The sequence below is a fragment of the Xyrauchen texanus genome, chromosome 4, assembly GCF_025860055.1.
Source record: "Xyrauchen texanus isolate HMW12.3.18 chromosome 4, RBS_HiC_50CHRs, whole genome shotgun sequence".
Lineage (NCBI taxonomy): Eukaryota > Metazoa > Chordata > Actinopteri > Cypriniformes > Catostomidae > Xyrauchen > Xyrauchen texanus.
The window spans coordinates 10,473,933-10,498,670 of record NC_068279.1 but is presented as its reverse complement, the minus strand read 5'-3'; the positions used below and the strand labels follow the sequence as shown (position 1 = coordinate 10,498,670).

The 24,738-nt window shown below is 39.7% G+C and overlaps 2 protein-coding genes across 4 annotated transcripts in view; one reads left to right on the top strand and one right to left on the bottom strand.

The window, feature by feature from the left end:
* The window catches only part of LOC127637195 (protein HIRA), a 154,685-nt gene that overhangs the window by 56,227 nt on the left and 73,720 nt on the right, over positions 1–24,738 (bottom strand). The window lies entirely within an intron of this gene.
* fbrsl1 (fibrosin-like 1) overlaps positions 12,519–24,738 on the top strand; it is a 268,766-nt gene continuing 256,546 nt past the window's right edge. For 2 of the 3 annotated variants that reach the window (XM_052116968.1, XM_052116978.1), the window contains exon 1: positions 12,520–12,605. The gene's annotated coding sequence lies outside the window, so the exon portion shown is untranslated. Of the gene's footprint in view, positions 12,606–24,738 lie in introns of all 3 variants that reach the window. The other variant, XM_052116960.1, reaches the window with a different exon arrangement.

Here is a 24,738-nt window from a genome sequence, read left to right as displayed (position 1 = left end):
GATACTACTGCATTTCTGCCACATTTAATGCATAAATAGTAAGAGTAGTATGATGGTTTGCTATTGTGAACCCACAGTGATTCAACTGGATGAAAAATAAAGTGGTACAATGTTCAGTGCCTGATTGGAAATCATACAAAATTGCTTTATAATGTATGTTATCTTAACTAATGCTTTAAATAATAAAATGAGAAATCTTAGTTTTGTTATTTTTGGCTTAGCATAGCTTTGTTTTTTATATAATTTAAAAGACATTGTCAAATTTGCATTGAGTAGTTTTGAAGATAAAAAAAATCTCGGTTACATGCGTAACCTCGGTTCCCTGAGGAGAAGGGGAAGAGACATTATGTACTAACACATATGTGGAATGTGTTCTTACACAACCTAGTTAAAACCTCTCTACAATAATGGCAGTATTCTAATATTGGCTATGGTGTTTGAGCCCCACCTGTTTTGACACAAAACTATTCTCTATAAAAACAGGTGCGGAAACACTATTTCCTCAGAATTTCTGACTGAAACCAAGGAGCACATCTCTAGAGTCTTGTAGTGCGCCTAGCGTTCGCAATGTCTCGTTCCCGTCGTCTCAAGGAACCGAGGTTACGTAGGTAACCATTATATTCCCTTACGACTCAGTACACTCGACATGCGTATTAACGCATATGGGGAACAGAATCCCACCACGCCGCACTACACAAAATAACTTCCCAGAGAGGAAACGTGGCGCCCCAGTGTTGTGGGACGACGACCGACATGAGTATGCTGCAGTGAGTGATCCTCGTGTTGGCCAGGAGTGTAGCACTCATAATGAATATATGAACTATAGTTATATTGTATTAATTAACTCCTTATGAACCCAGTCAGGAAAGGAGTAGATTTATAATGAATATGCTTGTGACTTATGAATGAATAGCAAGTACTCTAAACAGAAAGGACTTGTGAAGAAAGAGATGTTATATATAGATTGTAAAACCTTGCGAATGTGTTAGGAGAGGACCATCCTGCTGCAAAACGGATGTCTTGTAAGGACACACCATCTGCCATGCCCATGAGGATGCCATGCCTCTAGTTGAGTGTGTTTTAACACCAATTGGGCAAGTCTTACCCTTTCACTCATAAGCCAGGGCAATTGCATCGACAATCCAGTGAGAGAGCCTTTGCTTGTAAACGGACGTTCCTTTGTGCATCCTCCATAGCATATAAAGAGCTGATCAGACAGTCTGAACTGGCAAGTACGCTCAATGTACTGTATGCATGTAGTGCCTGTACAGGTCATGACAAATGCAATGATTGTTCATCATCCGAAATAAATAGAAGAGGGAAGAAGACCTGAATGTGAACCACTTTGAAGGGCGCGGTTTGGACCTTGTTTACAGAGCCTTTCCTGAGTTTGACAGTGGCTCTTGAAAGACCGGGGCCAAACTCTAGACTTAAATTGTCGACTGATGCATGCAGGTCACCTACCCATGTTACTAAGGCTAAAGCCAGCAGTAGTGCGGTCTTAACGGAGAGTATACACAAATCATATGATTCCAAAGGCTCTAAGGGGAGCCCTGCGAGAGCTTTTAGGACTTAAGTTAAGTCCCAAGTCGGGACTGTGCATTCTGCCAACCAAGATGGGTTTAATCGCCTTGCTCCCTTAAGGAACTTTATGATTAAATAATGCTTGCCTATAGAGGCAACGGTTTCATATGTGTGATACACAGATATAGTTGCCACATACACTTTGAGCATTGACCGGGCGAGTCCTGTGTCTAATTGATCCATTTTAGCGTGTAGAGGCATCTCATGGATGGCACTCTGGCCTTTAAAGTGGTGTTCATGACTGAATGCGTCAGACCTGGCACGTGTAATGTGCCCCGTTCAGGGGCCACACATGCAGGTTCCACAGCTGGGGATGCCAGATTGTGCCTTATGCCTGAGAGAAGAGATTCCTCCTCTACGGTATTTCCCATGGGGAGCTGTGCAGCATACCAATCATTTCTGGACACCATGGCTGGTTGGGCCATTTCGTCGCAACTAATAGAACCGTTTCCTTGTCTTCTCAGACTTTGCAGATGACAGAGAGAATCTGGCATAATGATGGCAATGCATATTTGCATTTTGCTGGCCATACGTGTGCCATTTTTGCACTTATTGCATTTATTACAGTGCAAGACACAGGAACAAGAATTTGAACAATATTGTGAACAAAATATTCCTTTCCTGACAACCAGTTGTGGGGAGGTGGGGCACAGTGAGACTTGTTCAATCAAGCCTTTTTTGGAGCAGACCCTGAGAGAATCGCGGGCTCTGCTTTCCACTTCAAATTTGCGAGGACCCCTCGAAAACGAGATGTTTCATCTCAAGGGGTTATCCTCAACAATAAAATTCAAAATTCATAATAGTTTAAATGTTGTGCCTGTCAGGAGCACTTTTGCTGCACATGCTGATACGCAGGTGCCTGTGAGACAGCAGATATGGGGCTTTTAGTTGGACATTGGCTTGGAAAAGAGCAAGGGCGAACAGGCTGTGGTATACTCCGTTTGGGCATAAAGTGTCTAATAGCCTGTGACTGCTGCTGAGTCGCGACGATACGCTCAGAAAACGTATTCTGCTGCCAAAGAGGCAGGCTGGAGACACTGGAGCATCCAAGAGTGACGTTGATCCAGAACTGCCAGTTTGCCCATGGACTTGCCGATGGCTTGCGCAGTCACTTTCGTGGTATGCAGCGCTAAGTCTGTAGTGGTGTGGAAGCTCTTTGAATGTCTCTTAATCCAAGCTGTGCTCATCCATTTGCCTGAGGAGCTTGGCTTGAAATACCTGGAGCACCACCTTGGTGTGGAGTGCTGATAAAGCTTGTCCTGCTGCCGAGTAAGCTTTTCCTGCCAGTGCGGATGTTTGTTGACATTGTTTGGAAGGATGTATGGGGTGTGATTTCCACGCCCTGTTATTCGCTGGGTAGAGGTGTGCCGCTACAACCTCCTCCACAGGGGGTTGTCCCTGCAATCCACATTAAAGAGAATCGCGTCACTGCGCTAGTGCGCTGAGAAGGACTCCGATTGTTCGTTATGAACTTCGGGGAAGAATGGGGCAGATTTGCGGGACACTGCCATTTTCCAGGAACCATTCATCAAGGCAATACTGTTCAGGTTCTTCTGGGGGAGACCACTCAAGGTGAAGCTCTTCGACCACCCATGTAAGGATGCAGAGCATCTCCCTGTCAGTGGCACATGCACGTTCCTCACCCTCGCTGGGGGGAGGGGTGGCAGCATCATCCACTGACCACTCGCCTGATGCAGCGAGAGACATGACTTCATTATTATCATCCCCATTGTCAGAACCACTCTTAGAGACAAGGCCGCTCAATATTTCAGAAGGTCGGAGCTTGCACATAGCGTATCAGAAAACATGCGCTTTGGAGAGATCGAGGGGCTCGCGGGGCATGTGCTGCTACAAGGACTTCCTCAAAGTCATCCTGCTCGACCTCGCGGCCCTGCAGTGCCTCCTCGTGTGAATCCTCGGGTATCACAGAAGAGGCGGGTGGGAGGGCACGTGAGGCTGAATCGTCCCTCAGAACAAGGGTGATTCGCGAGTCTTGAAACTCATTTCCTCACAGTGACGGCAGTCTGTCTCCATGAGAGCTGACTCTGCGCGGGCACACCCAGATTGTAAACACGGCTCTCATGCTGATCTAATTGTGGGATGTGCCTCTCACACAAGGAACACTTACGGAACGACATCTTTATAAAGTGACTCTTTTAGATATAGAAATATATACAGTATCTCACAAAAGTGAGTACACTCCTCACATTTTTGTAAAGTAGTGAGTGTACAGCTTGTACAACAGTGTAAATTTGCTGTCCCCTCAAAATAACTCAACACACAGCCATTAATTTCTAAACCGCTGGTAACAAAAGTGAGTACACCCCTAAGTGAAAATGTCCAAATTGGGCCCAATTAGACATTTTACCTCCCCGGCGTCATGTGACTCGTTAGTGTTACAAGGTCTCAGGTGTGAATGGGGAGCAGGTGTGTTAAATGTGGTGTTATCTCTCTAACACTCCCTCATACAGGTCACTGGAAGTTCAACATGGCACCTCATGGCAAAGAACTCTCTGAGGATCTGAAAAAAAGAATTGTTGCTCTACATAAGGATGGCCTAGGCTATAAGAAGATTGCCAAGACCCTGACACTGAGCTGCAGCACAGTGGCCAAGACCTGAACAGGACAGGTTCCACTCAGAACAGGCCTTGCCATGGTCAACCAAAGAAGTTGAGTGCACATGCTCAGCATCATATCCAGAGGTTGTCTTTGGGAAATATGTAGACATATGAGTGCTGCCAGCATTTCTGCAGAGGTTGAAGGGGTGGGGGGTCAGCATGTCAGTGCTCAGACCATACGCCGCACACTGCATCAAATTGGTCTGCATGGCTGTCGTCCCAGAAGGAAGCCTCTTGTAAAGATGATGCACAAGAAAGCCCACAAACAGTTTGCTGAAGAAAAGCAGACTAAGGACATGGATTACTGGAACCATGTCCTGTGGTCTGAAGAGACCAAGATACATTTATTTGGTTCAGATGGTGTCAAGCGTGTGTGGCAGCTAACCAGGTGAGGAGTACAAATAAAAGTGTGTCTTGCCTACATTCAAGCATGGTGGTTGGAGTGTCATGGTCTGGGGCTGCATGAGTTCATTGAGGGAACCATGAATGCCAATGTGTACTGTGACATACTGAACAGAGCATGATCCCCTCCCTTCGGAGACTAGGCTGCAGGGCAGTATTCCAGCATGATAACGACCCCAAACACACCTCCAAGACAACCACTGCCTTGCTAAAGAAGCTGAGGGTGAAGGCACTCCCCATATGCGATACTACGCAATGTCGAGTGTACTGAGTTGTAAGGGAACTAAATATATTATGGTTTATAAATTTAATTTAGTTAAACATTGCACAGTACAATTTGATGGAATTATGTTATGAAATTGAAATGCATTAATAAATAAAAAGGCTAAAATATGTTTTGTGTGTACATAGTTATTATAGCATACTACCATACTTCTCTTACTACTGTACTTTTGCCATGTATACTGAGGAAATAGTACAAGTAGTACGGTAGTATGCTATTGTGGACTTAGCCTATGTAAATTTGAAAATTAAATTATTTTAAAATATGCCACATATCATATACTGTATAATAACTGAAGCTAAAAGTAGTAAAATTCAACGTTTCTCATTTTCTGAGTTAGCTTCCAAGCCAACCAGTTACTAGCTGATTAGCTTGTTAGCATAATGATAACTGATTGAGGTTCAACATTAGCCTACTAGCACGGAATGACTCTTGCCCCTTATCTGCTGTCTGAAGTGCACATGGGAAGCTCATACCTCTGAGTCAGGCAATCGTTTACCTCAGCATGCCACACATTCAAGTGGGAAACAAAATACAGAAGATGTCAGACTTAAACAAATACATAATGAACATCTGAAAAGCTCTTTTTTTCTGTTGTACCTGTGGATAAGAATAACTAAACACACCTGATTCACTTTTACACAACTTATATGATATATTAATGCAAATCAACTAACTAACTAATTATTAATTAATTTCCTTAAAACAAACCGTGAATGGTAAGTCATCGGTTGACTGTGACATATAACATATTCATATTATTGAAATAAGGCACTGAAATCTTTAAATGTCGAAACACCCCTTTCAACATCACAACTCTGCAACTTGGGTATCATCTAGTAATCAGAGTTACCCACTTGTAAATATGACTTCGCTTGATTATTCATGTTCTCAGAACTCTTATTTACAGTATTTTCAACTCAACTTGAAAGGTACAGTCATGCTGCTAGCTGATTAGCCTGCTAGCGTACATTACGGCTTACTGGATTTACCTGGCAGCCTAGCATCTATCCAATGTAAATGACTACACTAAACCTATTTATTTGTATGAATATATATTTGGATTATCTACAAATGGAAATTGTGATAACTTGCTATTTTTTGAACAGGCATTGTAAACATCTACCTATTAGGGTTCGAGGGGGATAGAATTGAGTGTGGGATAAAATTTTTCAAGATGCTGGCAACATAGAGCTCTCTTCCAATGGGGTGGGTAGGCTTGAGACAAGGAAGGGGGTTGGGGTTAACAAGGACTGACAGGACTTGATTCCAGTGTATGGCTTGAGAGAGAAAAGCTGACAGGTGAAGACAAGAGAGAGAGAGAGAGAGAGAGAGCGAGAGAGAGAAAGAAAGAAAGAAAGAAAGAAAGAAAGAAAGAAAGAAAGAAAGAACGAGAGCAGGCGACCAACGCAACAGAGATAAGGTGTAGGTGGAGAACAAGGGTGAGGCAGAGGTGAAATTTTCGTGTTAATGGAGGTGGGACTTGTGGCGGCTCAGGGGTTCTAGGTTGGAGACAGCAGGCCCTTTGAGATTAGACAGGATCAAAAGAGCAGAATAGCACAACAGAGAGGCTTCACCCTAGCACGGCTCTCAGCACACATGCCCGCTGGTCGTTCCTCCAGGGCTTTGCATTCAGAGCACTGTGTGAATACATTTGCAGCGTCTACTCCCCTTTTCTTTCTTGTTTCTGGCTTTTTCTGTGTTGTTTTTTCTTCTCTTGCTCTTAACATCCCACATAATTTAGTACATTTTTTCTTTTTCTTTCACTTCTAGTTGTAATAGCTTGTGTCAAACCCTGTTGCTTGTCATCTGGACAAAATTAAGAAATACAAGGACCCTTTAAAGAAAATTAAGGAGTGTGGGTGTTTAAACCACGAGAGAGTAGAATTTTTTCATTTGAACTTTCCATTTTGCTTACATATGAAAAATTATAGAAGTGCTAAAACAGTAATGTTTCTTTAAGAAAAGTGGCAGTAAGGGGCCTGGGTAGCTGACTACTACTTGCGAGCTCGAATCCAGGGCATGCTGAGTGACTTGCTAGGTTGCTAGGGAGGGTAGAGTCACATGGGGTAACCTCCTCGTGGTCGTTAAATATGTGGTTCTCACTCACGGTGGGGCGCGTTGTGAGTTGTGCGTGGATGCCACGGAGAATAGCATGGGCCTCCATGCTATTACGTGCTCAACAAGCCACGTTCGATTCCCGGCCCACACGACTCCACATGCCGAAGTGTACTTGGGCAAGACACTGAACCCCAAGTTGCTCCCAATGGCAGGCTAGCGCCTTGTATTGCAGCTCTGCCGTCATTGGTGTGTGAGTGTGAATGTGTGTGTGCGAATGGGTGATTGGGACACAGTGTTAAGCGCTTTGTAGACCTCTAAGGGTTAAAAAAAGCGCTATATAAGTTCAGACCATTTACCAGACCATGAGGACGTAGAGCACATTGGGAATTGGGCATTCCAAATTGGGGAGAAAAGGAGAAAAACAGAGATGAAAAGTGGCTGTTCAGCAAGCGTCTCACTGAGGTGTTTTGGTTGAGCGCTTAACAAGAGAGGAGTAGCATGACATATTTATCGCATCCGTGTAATGTGATTAGAATGAAATGTTTCTATTTTTATTGTCTTTGGTCAACAACTGACTGTAAAGTACAGAAAAGGGTATTAACCCTAGTACTTTGGTCATTTTGGGTTAACAATTAGAGCTCAATTAGAGTTTTACAAAACTCTCATATTACCTATATTATCACAAGATATTGCATGAGATCTTTTTAACAACTTATTTTTTAGTAATTATGACCAGGTATATCAATTATAGTTTTGTACTACTTTTTTTTATTATTATTTGTATATAAACCTGTTCTATGTTGTATATATGTTTTAGGAAGTAATACAAAAAAAAGTGACAAAAAGCTACTCCTGTTCATCATATATATATATATATATATATATATATATATATATATATATATATATATATATATATATATATACACACATATATATATACACATATATATATGATACATGTTTTTTGTCACTTTTTTCCTTATTACTTACTGAAACATACATATAACTTAGACAATGATATATCGTAACTTAAAGAAGACTATCCCAATTCAAATGAGCCCAAACGCTACGTAATATGATTAGAAGATCTTTAAATATTCCTCAAAGAGTGTACATGGACTTTGTGTGTGCAAACACACATCCACATATGTGCTCATCTAAAGGATTGGTATGCTCCTAAACACTTAATATTTCTGTATTTTGTAGTCTAATCCATTCATTTCCAATGGCCGGTAATTTTTGACTGGGAACACAAGTTTAACAAGGGGAAATAATACCAAAAATAATGTGAAGAAAATTGTCAGATTTGTGTGTGTGTGTGTGTGTGTGTGTGTGTGTGTGTGTGTGTGTGTGTGTGTGTGTGTGTGTGTGTGTGTGTGTGTGTGTGTGTGTGTGTGTTTTCAGATAACATATGTGAACAAGTATATATTATTCCAATTGGATTAAGTTATAAAATAAATATTTGAAAAAAAAAAAAAAAAGCTGTCTGGGTCAAAATGACACGCATTATACAGAGTCAAATCAAACTTTTATGATCAACACACAGTGAAAGACTCTGTGTGCTGTGAAGTTTGTCAACTTCCCCACAATACTTCTCAATTACAGCCAGCCAGTGGCTAATCTCAGACATTTTTAGTAGGATAGCATGAAATGTTATCGTGTATGCGAGTGAAAATCTTCAACTAGCCGTGTACCGGTGCACAGCGCCTCAGTTGAGACCTTCATGACTCTGAATACAATTATTTTATTTGAAATAATGTCTCACAAAACACACAAAATATTTCCGAACAAAGGCAAGTGTGAGAAAAGTCCAAAGCCTGGAACGGTATTTCTAATCAGCCTGATTTTTTTAATTTGATTCCACATCATTGAAGCTGGGTAATTTCAAAACACTCATATCTTACTGTGTTCTGCCAAACAAACAGAGTAAAACAAATCAGAACTGGGCTTTTGGCACTTGTACACACACCACACACACACAGACTGCCTTTTTTTTTCAAATATATGCTCCAGTAATTCTCCAATTCTCCAAGCAGAGCTGCCATTTACTTTTAGATAGCGGGACTGATTAGCTTGTCAGCTTTTATGACAGAATCGTGCCCCCTTTCTTGAATACAGGAAATTATTCTGACTTGATTAGGCCCACCTGCAGCTCTTTTTGCAGAAATCCTCAACATTGTGCCAACATTATACCTAGGTTGAATCTTAACACCAGCAGTTGCATCTGACCTCAGCTGAATGGTAATTCATTGCACCAATCATCCAATGTTGGCTCAGTGTTGTTCCAGCGTTGGCTCAGCATTGACTGGGGTAATTAAATGGTGCTTGTGTGCGTCTGGCCTGTAACCGCTGGGAAGATGGGATGGAGAAATGATGACCAGGTGGTGGCAGAGCCCAAGGCCTGTCAGACTAGCTGATGACTGGTTTAATTCTGCTCTGCCTGGGGCTATAATTGATAGTTAGCAGAAAGGTTAATTGTAGGAGTGATCTGTTTAAATTAGAGTAGAGATCTGGAGACAGGGGCCAAGACCTTGCAAGCCGCTGGGGACAGACACGCGTGCGGCTTGGGGAAAAGATGCAGGCACACACTTACAGTACACACTCTTGAGCTTTAATAGTGGGACTGGAACACATACACACTCATGCATATTGTAGCAGGACTAGATCACACACCCACACACATACAGTACACTTATGTATGTATAATAGAGTATGTACAGTATATAAGAGTGTATATAAAGTGGCTATACAATAATCATGGGAAAATCATGGAAATGAAATGCAAATCAGCTGATCAAAATGTTTATTACTTTGTTTACTCTTTGATTTTTTTTAATCAATCTTTATCTTTTTTATTCTATAACTTTTTTCTTAAACTTTTGGTATTACTAAATAAACCCACATAGACTCTTTTGCATATATTGTAGGAATAGATCACACACGCCTACACACACATATAAAGATATACACACACTCCTTATCTGTTCTACGTTTCTGTGCTTACATGCTATTATGTAAACTGGGCTAATGATAATGATGTGGCTAAGCCATTAGACAAAATAAAAGCCAATCTGCATTGCTTCATTTCTTATGTTGCCTTATCTGTAAATGGTCACCCCAGCGAAGAACAAGGTCAGTGAATGTCATTTCCATGCGAGCTATTTTGGTAATCCCATGGCCCCTTTTGCATGCATTCAAATCAGTAGGACTTCAAAAGAAGTTTGAAGTGGAGAGTTTTTAGAGCGTCACGAAGCGCATTTGCCAATCAGAGTGCAGGAATACATACCTCTCTCACACCAATGTTTCATTGTTTCAGCAAAAGCACCTTCACTTATCTTTCAGTCACACATCAGGTGTTATAAACACACACACACACACACACACACACACACACACACACACACACACACACACACACATATACATACAGTACATATATACATATACATATGTAGTACTGTGCAAAAGTTTTAGGCACTTGTGAAAAATAATGTCATAAGTAGTTAAAATTTTTCAATTAACATCATACAAAGTCCAGTAAACATAAATATGCTAAATCAATATTTGGTGTGGACACCTTTGCCTTTAAAACAACCCCAATTCTCCTAGGTATACCTGGACACAGTTTTTCTTGGTTGTTGGCTGACAGGATATACCAAGCATCGGGTGTGTTGCATCCGATGCTTGATCATCGGGTTGAACAATTCAACGGGCCGGAGTCAATTATTCTGCTTATACCATGGTTACCACACCTTAAAACATTGCTCAGGGTTTTATCTCAAAAAAATGTCTGGTTTTGTCCCTAAAACTCTCTTGTGAGTGGAACTACTTTCTTCCATCACATATTCAGCATCTTGCTTTAATACAGTTGGAGCCTTCGTTGCCACTTGGAAAACATCATATTAGAACTAGCAATGGATGATTGCAATGCTTTACATAAGGACTGACTAGAGGAACAAGTTAGTGCGTTTGTGCATGTGAGTGAGAGTTCGCATTTGACGGATCGAAAGCGAGAAACTCAGAAAATGAGAGAGATTACTTCTGGGATTACCTTTTTGTTTGCAGCTCGTCGAAGTAACATCGCTTCAAAATAGGTATATTCCTGTTATATGCAGGAGATGCAGGAGTGCGCAGACATGACGACTCTGTTTTTTCTCTCACGAGTATGTTTTGGCCTCAAGTGTGTGCGTATAATGCAGTGTCCTCAATTGAGTATATTGTGTGTCCTCAATTGTTTTTCCCACAGATATATCAGATAATATAGAAACTTGTATTGCCCAAGTGTATCTTGCTTTAATACAGCTCAAGTTTTCGTTGCTAATTTGAAAACGTCATGTTAGAACCAGAAACAGAGGCTTGCGCTACTTCTCTCTCTCTCTCTCTCTCTCTCTCTCTCTCTCTCTCTCTCTCTGCGTGTGTGAGTGTGTGTAAGCGAAACGGGGGGTGGGGGGTAGCGTTGTGTTTTACACTACAGCTATGTGAAGCTGATTAGGGCAAAATATATTGAAACATTAAACGTTTTTTCGAAAAATAGAAATTGGTGTATTGATCAAGTCGTGGGGGGTGTTGAATCAAGCATTCAACAGACCCATGGTATAATATACCACGGGTCTGTTGAATGCTTGATTCTGATTGGTTGACAAATGTTCTAAGTTGTGCTATTATTTTCAAGTAACACACGGCTATGAAGTATTTCCAGGTCTTGACTGCATAACTGTTCCATATCACTTCACCAAATTATAAAAGTTATTTATTTATTAAGGCTACCACAACAAAATAACCAATTAAAACAAAGACAATGGTCAAGTACAACGGATGAGAATGACAAATAATGTCTGAAATATCCTAAATTTATTTCAGTTTTGATTGAAAAGCATCCTTGGGATCTCTCTCTCTCTCTCATCTCAGCCATACACACACACCATACATGCTACCACAGCAAAATATCCATATAAAACAAAGACATTGGTTAAAGTAATATGTCAATTTAAGCAATATCACATGAGTAAGAGTGTGATATGGCTCTACATCAGCACTACTGTGATTACCTATGGCACTGTGGCCGAATCACAGCTGTGCTGATGTAGAGCCATATCGCATTCTTGCGATATTGCTTAGAATATAATACTATATGGTCTTTTTTATCGCCATTCAAATAGGCCTGGTATAATTTATATCATTACTTGATAATATGGCTATAGAATGGCACCATAATTTGAACAACCTGGAGTTAAGTGCCTAGCTTGAGGGTACAGTGGCTAATGTGTCATTTCTTGCAGGGATCGAACCATCAACCTTCTGGTTATTAACTCTGAGACTTAACCACTACACTATGCCTCACCACACCTAAATAATGTAAAATTTGTGGTTCATCAGTCTTTGTTGTTTGATAATTTCCAGAATCATTCTCCCCTAGAGTATACAAGAGTATAATTTCACGTTTTTGCTCCAAGTTTCGTGAAGACCAATTTTCCTGTATCCGCCCTTGTCGTAAGGGCTGTAACAGCCATATAAAGCTTTTGTCGTCCTTCTAAATGTACTATTTTTTCTGCTTTGTCTAGTCTATAAGTCTTCTGAGCAAGGCTGGGCAAAAAGTTGTGGAGCCAGAGGTGAACACAGCACTCAGGAGCGGCTCTAAAGATCGACTCAGTGAGGTAAGATCAATGCACCATTATAACGTCATTATTCATGACAACCTAAAGGAGATGGTTAAAGATAGAATTGCCAAGTTTGCCTTTTTACAGCCAAATATGTCAATAACAAACACAGAGTCACCAGGATTGTAAAAATTCATATTCAGATCTGGCTGCCTTTCAAATCACAATTTGAATTGGCCACACCCACATGATGTTGAATTGGAATGACAGGAAGAGGAATTGATTGAGTGCTATTCAGAGAATATATATATATATATTCATACATGTATACATACAGCCGTGGCCAAAAGTATTGGCAGTGACATACATTTTGTGTTTCGCAAAGTTTTCTGCTTCAGTTGTTTTTGGTGTTGATTCACGTTGTTTTTAGATTATTGTGCAGAGTGATCAGATGCATTTTAAATTATTGCAAAAAGGTTCATTGGCCAAATTAATGAACTTTATCACAAAAACCCAAATTTCACTCTTTTTGAGTGACCAGCTAACATCATTACACTAATCATATCAGCAGCACCTGGGAAAGTGTGAACAAGTACTAGTCAGGTGAAATCACTCTATCATTCTGATTGGATTATAAGATCAGACTGATTGCTAAAAAAGGAGGGAAGAAGTGCTTCCAATCATTGTGTTCTTGTTAGCAATGGTTACCGCTAAAGAAAGACATGCAGCCATCATCGATTTGCATCAAAATGGCCTCACGTGCAAGGAAATTGCTGCAAAGAATATTGCACCTGAAAGAACCATTTACCGGATCATCAAGAACTTTAAGGAGAGAGGTTCAACTGCAGTGAAGAAGGCTTCAGGACGTCCCAGAATGTCCAGCAAGCACCAGGACAGTCTCCTCCTGAGGAGTCAGCTATGGAATCGTGCCACCACCAGTGCAGAGCTTGCTCAATATTGGCAGCAGGTTGGTGTGAGTGCATCTGCACGCACAGTGAGGCGAAGACTTTTGGACAATGGACTGGTGTCAAGAAGGGCAGCAAAGAAGCCACTTCTCTCCAAGAAAAACATCAAGGACAGACTGAAATTCTACAGGAAATACAAGGACTGGACAGCAGATGACTGGTTCAAAGTTATTTTCTCTGATGAAGCCCCATTCTGACTGTTTGTGACATCTGGAAAATCGATAGTCCGGAGAAGAAAAGGTGAACGCTACCATGAGTCCTGTGTCGTGCCAACAGTGAAGCATCCTGAGACCATCCATGTGTGGGGTTTCTTTTCATCCAAGTGAGTGGGCTGTCTCACAATTCTGCCCAAAAACTCTGCCATGAATAAAGAATGGTACCAGAATGTCCTGCAAGAGCAACTTGTCCCAACAATCCAGGAGCAATTTGGAGATGATACGTGCATTTTCCAGCATGATGGAGCACCATGTCACAAGGCAAGAGTGATAATGAAGTGGCTCGGAGATCATTACATTGAAATTTTGGTTCTGTGAAAAACATGTGAAAAGATAATCTACAAATACTGAAGCAGCAAATTTTGCAAAACACAAAATGTATGTCACTACCAATACATTTGGCCACGGCTATACAGTTGAAGTCAGAAGTTTACATGCACTTAGGTTGAAGTCATTAAAGCTCCTTTTTAAACCACTCCACAGATGTATTTTTCATATTAGAAAACTATAGATTTGGCAAGTCCGTTAGGACATTTACTTTGTGTATGACACAAGTCATTTTACCAACAATTGTTTACAGACAGATTGTATCACTTTTAATTGACTATATCACAATTCCAGTGGATCAGAAGTTTACATACACTAAGTTAACTGTGCCTTTATGTCAAGCCTTTAGGTAATTAGACAATTTGCTTCTGATAGGCTAATTGGAGTCAATTGGAGGTGTACCTCTGGATGTATTTTAAGGCCTACCTTAGTGCCTCTTTGCTTGACATCATGGGAAAATCTAAATAAATCAGCCAAGACCTCAGAAAAAAAAGTGTGGACCTCCACAAGTCTGGTTCATCCTTGAGAACAATTTCCAAACACCTGAAGGTACCACGTTCATCTGTTCAAACAATAGTACGCAAATATATATATCATGTGACCGTGCAGCCATCATACCGCTCAGGAATTAGAATCAATCTGTCTCCTAGAGATGAAATGTGAAAAGTGAAAATCAATCCCAGAACAACAGCAAAGGACCTTGTGAAGATGCTGAAGGAAACAAGTAGACAAGTATCGACTGTATATCCACAGTAAAATTAGTCATATATCAACATAACCTGAAAGGCTGCTGAGCAAGGAAGAAGCTCTGGTCTGATGAAACAAAAAAGTAACTGATAATGACCATCATTATATTTGGAGGAAAAGGGTGAGGCTTGCAATCTGAAGAACATCATCCCAACCGTAAAGCATTGGGGAGGCTGCATCATATTGTGGGGGTGCTTTGCTGCAGGAGGGACTGGTGCACTTCCCAGAACAGATGGCATCATGAGGATGGAAAATTATGTGGATTTATTGAAGCAACATCTTATGACATCAGGCAGGAAGTTAAAACTCGGTCACAAATGGGTCTTCCAAATGGACAATGACCCCAAGCATACCTAAAGTTGTGGCAAAACTTAAGGACAAGAAAGTCAAGGTATTGAAGTGGCCATAACAAAGTCCTGACCTCAATCCGATTCAGGGCAGAACTGAAAAAGTGTGTGCGATCAAGGCTGCCTACAAACTTGACTCCGTTACATCAGTTCTGTCTGGAGGAATGGGCCAAAATTCCAGCAACTTATTGTGAGAAGCTTGTGGAAGGCTACCCAAAATTTTTGACCCAAGCAATGCCAGCAAATATTAACAAAGTGTATGTAAACTTCTGACCCACTGGGAATGTGATGAAAGAAATAAAAGCTGAAATAAATATTTCTCTCCACTACATATGCATGTATATACAGCTCTTGAAAATCAGTTTCTCTGGATTTACTATTTATAGGTATTTGTAAGTAAAATTTTAAGTATTGTTTTATTCTATAAAGTGCTGACAATTTTCCCCAAATTCCAAATAAAAATATTGTAATTTAGAGCATTTATTTGCAGAAAATGACAACTGGTCAAAATATCAAAAAAGATGCAGTGTTTTCAGACTGCAAATAATGCAAAGAAAGTAATTTCTAAATAGCACAATACTAATGTTTTAACTTATCAGAAATCAATATTTGGTGGAATAACCCTGATATTCAATCACAGGTCTTAGTATGCTCTCTACCAGTCTTTAACATTGCTGTTGGGTGACCTTATGCCTTTACTTGTGCAAAAATTCAAGCAGCACAGCTTTGTTTGATGTCTTGTGGCCATCCATCTTCCTCTTGATCATATTCGTGAGGTTTTAAATGGGGTTCAAGTCTAGAGATTGGGCTGGCCATGACAGGGTCTTGATCCGGTGGTCCTCCATCCACACCTTGATTGACCTGGCTCTGTGGCAAGGAGCATTGTCCTGCTGGAAAAACAAATACTTCTGGAACATTGTCAGAGCTGAAGGAAGCATGTTATCTTCCAGGATAACCTTGTACGTGGCTTGAGTCATGTGTCCTTCACAAAGAGGCCTCTGCCCGATTCCAGCCTTACTGAAGCACACCCAGATAAACACCAATCCTCCACCTGGTCATCTAATGGTTAGACGGAGACCTGGAGAGGCCTACAATCCACAGTGTCTCGCACCCATTGTGAAATTTGGTGGCAGATCGGTGATGATAGGCACCCAACAGTAATGTGAAAGACTGGTAGAGAGCATGCCAAGACGCATGAAAGCTGTGATTGAAAATCATGTTTATTCCACCAATTAGGACTCATGTTTCAAGAACTAATGTGGTCACCTTAAAGCAATATTCTAATCAATGCCATTGTGGAAGACATTCCCCATGTCTGGCTGGTGCTGACTTTTAGTAATACAGTACAACATTGAAGAGAAAAATTGCGTTAGGTTGTCAGTTGGTGCTGGGATGAAAGCAAGGCGAAGCAAATATAATGAAAATAATAAAATGTTTTTAATGATGAGATTAAATGTAATGCTTAGGCCTTTATGGATTCTGAGGAAAATTTCATTCTTTGCTTCCCCCACCCACCCTTCACCACCATCATTTATGAATTTGTGGCTGTTTTTCATGAAAAAGTCAGAGAGAGAGAAAGAGTGTGAGAGAGAAATGAGCTTGTGGCAGATAAAAGCGTGATCCAGGCTGACAGTTCTGACAGCAAAAAGCAACAGAACAAGGGTTAGACCGAGAGTGAGAGAGGGAGGGCTCAAAGACTGGAGAAAATTGCACACTGTAATGGCTGACAGAGGCAGATATGACATTTCCCTCTAATCTTCTGCCAAAGAAATGGTACTAAAATGCAGAACGCCATATCCATGTCATCTCTAGGCCTATCTGTCCATCTCTGAGCACGAGGAAGATAGAGACAGAGGTGGCTTAGGTTTTTCATCTACATGCAGCCTGGACAGTGGCGCTAAAGCTTGCTTTGTAAACAGGATAATCTTTGATCAATGTCACATCGATAAGTGGTGTAAAATCTTCCCTTGTGATTCGACATACATGCAAATTTTCTTTGCATACCAAATATGTTTTTCATACCCACTTCAAAGACGCTTAGGCGTGTGCGCCGTTAGCTAACGATCTCTGCTCTTTAGAGGCGGATGAAACTGGATTTCATTTTTGTAGCTGGAGTGTCAGATGGAAATGGAAACAAACGAGGGGGATGGCATTGACTCAAAGGTGTGGGGGCAGATGCAGAATGATTTAAAAAACAGCCAATATGAGGGCTTGCCACTTTAGTAGTGCATGTTTTTGCTGATATCTTTTTATTTCAACGTAATAAATCCACTGGTTTAGCTGGGCTTCGGAACTTGTGAAGGCATTAGAGAAACAGGAAATGTCTGTGTAGTGTTTATGGATTAATGAACATAGAATTTAGTAAAATTAGATACAATATTTTATTTGGCATAAACAAAAATGTGTCTCTGAGGGATACTGTTATTTATGTTATTTAAATTTCAAGTCCAATTTATTTGTTTAGGTATTTAACAATGCAAATGATTACACTATTTTAACGTTTTCTAAGGCTGCAACAACTAATCAATAAATCAACAAATTTAATTATCGATTAGTTGGATATATGCCGTGAGCATTGAGAAGCTCCCTCAGTGACGTCACTTTACAGCCTGTTGGAAAATGTGTTGCAGGATGAAACTCTTCATCCTGCAACACATGAAATTTGAAAAACAGCAGAGACAAGCTGTAGCGGAAAAAACACTTTACTGTAATACTGAATATAATGTATAATGCTAAGGGGTCCTGATATTTGATCATCCTGATAATACCAAATGTATTGTCTGATTTCACCAGTAAATTTATACCACGGCAAACATTATTTTACTGGATAAACAGACACGTATTTTTTAAAAGAATAGTTTAGAAAATCAAAAAAAATAATCGGCACAATTTTATTTTAAAATGTACAATATTATTTTATAATGCTTAAAATGTATGTAATCAGTGACAGTGTACAAGCATATGTATCTAACATAATTTTCAGCTGGGCAGAATTATTAATATTTCTATTCTGGTGTTACCATTGCCCTCTGCTGGGCTGATTTTTTTTGTCCCACTCCATTCCCCGATGGATCATTTTACTCTTTAATGAACAGTACTTTTTGCTCTACAAAATTTTACAAGGAATTAATGGAACTGTTTTGCATATGTACTGAAAGTAATAATAATAATAATAATAATAATAATAATAATAAATTCAAACATAACTTTTCGTGATTCAGGCTTTGTTCAAAGTTTTGAAAGAGTATAGAATCATGAATTCAGTAATGTAAATCTAAACCTTTACACCCTTTATTATTTCTGTTTTAAAAAATATATATATAATATTTTAATAAAATACAGGAAATTAAGTTTATTTTTTTTTATCCGATTTTCGGATTTCGGATTAATCAAAGAAATAATCGAAGATTAAACCATTTTCCAAATTATCGTTAGTTGCAGCCCTACTGTTTTCCAAAGTGTGTTTTTCTTGCCATCTGGAAATTTGTGGAAAAATATATTTTCAATGATTGACAATCAGGGGAAGAATTCACCAAGAATTCATTTTTTCTGAACTACTAGGGATGGGCGATATGCAAGAAATATGTTCACAATATTTTTATAAATAAATATCACAATATCCGATTACATTGTCAACCCCCCTGCCCCCACTGCTGAGGGTGTATGTAATAATTCAAATTCAATATTTTTGGTGACTTGCCAGCTCCACGGTTTTGTCATTTCCTGATATTGTTGAACATCATCTGTCAGTGAGCATTGATATTGGCATCAGTATGTTTGTTAGATATTGTCGATATCTGATTACATCGTCCTATCGCTCAGCCCTATTAACTACTTTTTTCTTATTTTCTAACTTTGGAAATAAGAGTTAAGAATATTCCCAAAACAGGGTTGCCAATATTACACAATGCCTTTTAATATGGGATGTTTCGCCAACTGGAGGGTGTCCCCATTGAACATATCACCGTCCATCCAGAGAGAGTGTGTGTGTGTGTGTGTGTGTGTGTGTGTGTGTGTGTGTGTGTGTGTGTGTGTGTGTGTGTGTGTGTTTGTGCGTGTGTGCGCGCAGTCCCACCTCACCACTAAAATACGGGACATAATGCATCCTGTATGGGACATCTTTATTTTGGCCAAATGTATACAGTCTCAGCCAATGTATACAGTTGGCAACCCTATCCTGAAAAGACTCCTCAAGAATGCTTTTATCTTTTTCTTAAACTGTCAACTTTTATAATTTGTATGAGTCCAGCCCCAGATACACAATAATATCAATAACTGCAATTTTTACCTTTTCTGACAAAACTATGAATGATTCTTACTCATTTTTAAAACTTGCCGCATGATTCTAGGGTGTTTTGTGTGGTTGGTTTATTAGTATTTTGTTATGTTAGTTACAAGAGTGTTCTGGGTGTTTTTTAGGACATTGTTAGTTGGATGCTAGGGTGTTTGGGTGGTTGCTAACTGGCCCAAATCAAAGGATCCTAATCCCAAGACTATTAGAAAAGTAATTGCACTGCTTCCCTCAACAAGCCTCATGATTTAAGGTATCATTCATGTCCAAAAAGTTATGCACCTTACATTTAGAGTTAAAGATTTGTTTGAAACCCATGATCGTAAGGATGGCCACTAATGAATGAACTGTACTACGTTTTTGTTTGTTCGTTAAAGTCTATTTGGGCTATATATTTTTCTTTGTACAAACACTGAGGATGTTTTTGAATTTTCAGTGGATATTACATGAAGGCAATGATACTGATAGCTTCAAACCCACCCACCATGTCACAGAAACTGCCCATTGAGACCCGGCAACACCTATTGCATCTCCTCCATCTGTTCACTTGCCGGTTTCACACTCCATTGCATCCTGATTGGCTTCTTTTCATCCGCTGCCCTATCTTAACCAATAGTCTGGACCGTAGCAAACAATCCAGCCCCTCCCACTTGTCACCAGATCTGTTGGGGCCCAAGAATTTTAGAGCAATAACTAGAGGGAAGGGGGGCTGGGCTCGAGTGAAAATGGGTTTGGATTAAGAAGTGGGTTCACCCCATTTCTTTCTGGAAAGGTTGTTTGGTTAACCCCAAAACAGCTGCTGTCCTACTCACCCTAACACCCCATTATACCACTCTCTCTTTCTCTCTCTCACTTTCTTTTCTCTCATTCTCTCCCCGTCTGCATCTTAATCCTTTTTTGAAGTCCTAAGTGCTGGGCAAATCCATTGAGTGCTGTGTATAATGGCTTTTAAGGGAGCATGTTTAGATGTGGCCCAGCCCCATGGCTTATGAACCACGGAATGGTGTAATGGATTTTTTTTTCTCTTCTTTCCACAGCTTTAAATCCAGTGTATTGTTCCTCATTATCATTTAAATAAGGCTCCCTTTCAAGTTTCAGTGTGGCAATGTGAATGAACCGTAAGGCTATTGTAAGGCTAACTCTGCACATTTTTGACCTCCCAGTGCGTCTCGCATTTTCTCTCTCTCTTTTCTCCATATGCTATGCCTCCTCAGTCTTCCACGAGGGAGAAAGAGAAAGAGAGCAGGAAGGTTCTGGAAAAACATTTGAATCCTGCAGTCCTGCCTTTCAGGTTTTCTCAGGAACACCTCTTTAATTGTAGGGCTGCAACAATGATTATTTTAATGATTTTTTTCTTTGATTAATTTGAAAAAAAGCCACATTTCATGTATTTTATTAGATGCATTTGCACGAAAGAGGTTTAAAACAACTGAAGCGCGTGAAACAAAATATGCACTCTGTCAACACACCTAACACGGCAACTGGCCTTATTAAACTGTATGCTTAAGATTTTTGAAGTATTTAATAAAAAGTGCTCCTTGCACTGGACAACTTTGGTTGTTTTTTGGTTTTGTTTTTCTCACTTCAAATTGTCTCTGCCATTTTTCAAACAAGTTATACTGTAAATGAATGTTTTACTACTGGAAGAGTTTCTCTTTGCACACAGCATATATCCGACTAATCAAAAAGGACATTTGTTGCTGATTATTTTCACTATCGATTATTATCAATTTTATTATTTTTATTGTATTTTCACTGTTGGAGTTTGTTCAGAATGTGAGCGATACAGTACCAGTACCTTAACTATAGACATGCAAAACTACATATTTCCAAAATTGTCTAGTCAACTAATCTGTCTTATGGAAGCCCTGTACAATTTGGCTGGTTTTGCATTGACCTGACATTGATCGGAATGCTTATCTTACATACGATGTGTTTTTGCATTCAAAAACAGCTGGGTGGTGTGAAACATAATAGATTGCAGGGGTCTCAAGACACATTTATAAAAATTATTTTTAACTTGACATGCTATATTATATTATAAAGTGACACTCCTGACAGGACACACACACTCAAAAAAAAACATTTACGTGAGCATTGCAAAGTTTTTGCAAAACTGAAATTATGTGCTTCATTACATGTTTGGCTGCAGTTTCCAAGTGAAATGTCCACTACCAAAACCGAGCGAATTGAGGTTGTAATCAGGCGAGGTAATCAGGTGAGGAAAGAGTACCACCTAACCTGAAACTTTACCCTAAACCTAACCAATAATGATCTAAAATCAATTGAGAGTTACACAAAACAGACAAAATTATCCTTAACCAACAGCTAATCCTTACCAATTGTGCTTTAAAATGCTAATTCAAAATGAAAAGCACATTTTCTGAAGCAGCCCTGTCATTTTGTGTCACTTTAATGGCACTTTCAATTGTGTGTGTCTTTGGCTGGATTCGAACCGTGGTCATTGAGTCCTAACTCCAACACTCTTGCTCTAGTGTTCATTTCACCAGGAAACTGCAGCGAAACATAGAAAGTGGCACGCAAAAGGTCAGTTTGCAAAAATGTACTGTATATAGAGTAACATTCATTCTATGAGATCAGGTTGCATTTTCAGATAGTATGTTTTAGTGTGCAAACTGTCTAACAGCGAAAGCATGCTAATTGAAGCACTGCTGCTAAAATGTCAAAACTGAATAATTTTTTATATAAAAAAAGCTATATAGTCAACCTCACTATTAAAATAGTTGGTTGTTGGACACCTTGCAAAGTCATTTTCAAGGCAAGTCAGTCCACTCATCGGGCATCTTTGGAACGCTCATGGCTATTTTCTACATAAACAAGCGGCATAAAATTACAGGTTCTATCTATTTGAATGGGAAAAGTCTAAAATCTCAAAATCATTTGGTCAAGATTATGATCAAAGTGCACATTTAAAATTGGCAGTCAAGTCTGATAACAGTGGGTGCATAAATTGTGCTTCTTTAGCTACGATCATTGCTATTTTAGGCTGCTTCAGTTAATATGTATGAGCATTCTCAAGTTAACTGATAGGCTGTATCTAAAAGGTGATTGGCTCTTTTACCTGTAATGTGGGACTTCCCTGTCTACATCTGTTGGGCATTCAAATTTCTCCGGTTGATTTTAAAACAACGAGTGGTGGTGGCGTAGTGGCTAAAGCACAGGGCTGTTAATCAGAAGGTCTTTGGTTCGAACCCCATGGCCACCACCATTGTGCCCTTGAGCAAGGCACTTAGTTCAGATTGTTGTTGTTCCGGGGGGATTGTCCCTGTAATAATTGCACTGTAATTCGCTTTGGATAAAAGCGTCTGCCAAATGCATAAATGTAAATGTAAAACCAGTGGCCTGTTTCAGCTAAACTATCTCTGCACCAACCATTATCAACCATTGTGACCCATCCCTACTCTCGTCTTTATAAGTTATGCCTCACTATTCTGTTAGAGAGTTGGAGAAAGAGAGTGACGTTCTGGAAAAGCATTTAAATCCTGCAGTGTCGTGTTTCCGGTTTTCTCAGGAACACTTCTCTAACTGTCACAGTGGGAGTTTGTACGCAGTGTGTGAGAGAGCTGAGGGACTGATGAGGGTTAAACCCCTGCAGCAGGTGTGTGTGTAACTGAATCCTGTGCGAGAACAAAATTGGTCTTGTGGAAAAGTAACCCCCTGAGACAGAGGCAGAAATTGCCAATCGCACAGAGGAAAGAGGGAAAATGAAGAGAGGGAGAGCAGGAAAGATTTGGAGATTGTTATTCAGGCCTAGTCTGTGGAACTTGCCTTCTAGTCTTACTCCAGAGACTCTGGAGTACATTTCTCTTATGTAAGCTGTTGTTGGGAAATTGTATCCACCAAAGGCTTGTTTGGGTTTTGCATCATGTCTCAACTTGTTTCTTAAGGTTTTAGTTATCTGTGGAATGTAAAACTGCGCTTGTGAATTGGTTAGATATTTTATTTTTTAATGGTAAAACTCAATATGTTTAAAGTAATTTGCAATTTCAATCAGAATCTTGCCTTTGGAGATTAACCTGTTGAGATCTCCATGCTGTTTTAAATACTGAGGCTTACGGAGTTGTTCTGTACTGTTCTGAGTCATTTTCTCATTGCTAGGTTAACATAGCAACCTTTGGTTAGTTTGGTTGTCTTACTCAAATCTACAGTGAGGATGGAGCAGCATTAGAATGTTTGTCTTGTGTGTTTTTTTTTTTTGCCCTTTTGACCTGCAATTGAATGTGTGAACTTTCAAGTCCATACTGATATGTTTTTGGCTGAAAACGCTTTGATTTTGAGTTGATTTTGATTTTGCCTCTTGTCCACACTGTAATGCTGTTGTCCTCCACAAAAAGCAGAGACATTCGGAAACGCTCTCTAGTACTGTATACTTTCGACAACGATGATGTTTGGACAAGTATTAGTATAGATGTGCCGTTAGAGTACCATCTTTTACTATCATTTATAGAAACATAACCCTGATTTTTGTGGACCGTTCTGAAATGTATAGACTATGTGGCATCATTTTACTATTGTTGTTCCCTCTACGTTTAACATTGGTATTGTGTCGTGACAGTTCCTGTGTTTTTGTTTTCTCTTATGGAGGACTTACAATTCAGCTGTAAGCAACCGTGCTGGAGTCATAAATCACCTTCACAGTTCCATGCAATTTCTAGTTGTTGATGACTCACTCAAACAGCCCTGAACTGTTGTGAAGACCCCTATATAAATCTGAATCTAAGGAATCTACCACGGAAAAATAAAATACTTTTGTTCCCCCTCATTTACCGTAAAATAACATGGGCTGATGCAACAGCATGGAAAATGGATGCAAACACTAGGTGTCTCGGGTTTCATCTGAAATGTCATTTCCTTTGCGATGACAATCTATGACAGAGTTCTAGAAAATGATGTTATCATGTGTATAAGAATTCATCTGTCAACTCTCCATTTGCTGAGTAAATGTCAGAATTTTTGGATGAATGCAGAGTATGCAGATGAACATCTAGAAATGTTAGCGGAAAATGTAAACAGTGCTGCTTTTTCAGACAATCATCAATATTATTATTGCTTATAGGTAGTTCCGAATCTCTAACCCATAGTATTACAATTTGTTTTAAACTGCTTGTGCTACGAACATGAATAATAATAGCTAAAATTGTGTGACATGTTGAAGAGAGGTGTGCTATTACTTTTCTAAGCAATATTTTCTCGCTGATTTTTACTTAGTGGATAAAACAGGTTAGAAAATCCCCTAGGCTATGTTCACACAGCATCAGAATGCGGTTGTCAGTCCTG